Raw genomic sequence first — 1,294 nt, 5'->3', positions numbered from 1 at the left:
GGTTCGATGTAATCGACTTAATCCGTTCGTCTGTTCTTGTTTGTTCACTCTATGTTTAGCCCCTTGTGGGCAATAACGAAATAAGTATTTTGTCTGCCGCTACGTTCTGAGTTCAAATTCCGCCGAGGTCGACTTTGCCTTTCATCCTTTCCGGGTCGATTAAATTAAGTACCAGTTACGCACTGGGGTCGATATAATCGACTTAATCCGTTTGTCTATCTTTGTTTGTCCCCTCTGTGTGTAGCCCCTTGTGGGTAGTAAAGAAATAACACATGTGTGTATATTTATGTATGTGTTTATGTATCTATGTATGTGTGTGTGTGTGTGTGTGTACTTGTGTGCATTAATATGTATGTGTGTCGATAGCATTTGAGTGTACATATTTATATAACCAAATATAAACATATTTGTGGCTTGGCTTAAGTATATTCCTATCCATTATCCCTCTATGTGTAAGCGAATACATATATATACACACACGCGCGCGCGCACACATACGCACACACAGAGACACACACACGCGCACATATGTATGTTTATATAGTCAACAGATGAGATCCTGAAATTTTCGGTACAGAAAACACTTTGTAGCGTTCAGTTGATTCGAACTTAGACTCCGATTTCTTTACGAGAGACCAATTTCCACGGGGTAAAGAGTGATTATAAGAGGAATCAAGGTGAGCAGACAAATAAATCAGTCCTGGTACACACATATCAGATTGGTTTTTAAATGCAATATATTGATATATGCATACACACAAACAGAAAGAACGCAAAGACTCAAGACTTTCAGACGATTAATATTTGAGTATAAATATATAAGTATTTATATTAATAGATCAAACTCACACAGAGTACAAACGAGAGAGAAAATTAACAGGGAAGAGGTAAGGTATTATAAGTCCAATAGCTGTTTCTGGGGGCTTGGAGAGCTATTATAATATTGGTAGGTATAGTTCACCACAATATGAAGGCCCTAATGGAAGCAAATAAATTGAGCCTCAGTTATAAGGGTATAAAAAGATCTTAGATTTTAGCTATCGGACGTATACCGTCGTACTTCTTCCCCTTTAATTTTCTCTGTCGTTTGTACTCTATGTAAGTATGATCTATCAATATAAACACCTATATGTTTATACTTAAATACTAATCTTCTGAAAATCTTCAGTCTTTGCTTTCTTTCTGTTGGCATGTATACATATATACATATTTTCTATTTCATATTTAATTTGCTTATTCGCATAATTACTTCTCTCTCTATATATATATTTTAAATGTGTGTATGTATATATAT

This window comes from Octopus bimaculoides, chromosome 2 (assembly GCF_001194135.2).
Source record: "Octopus bimaculoides isolate UCB-OBI-ISO-001 chromosome 2, ASM119413v2, whole genome shotgun sequence".
NCBI classification, from domain to species: domain Eukaryota; kingdom Metazoa; phylum Mollusca; class Cephalopoda; order Octopoda; family Octopodidae; genus Octopus; species Octopus bimaculoides.
Note: the sequence above shows the minus strand (reverse complement) of the source record.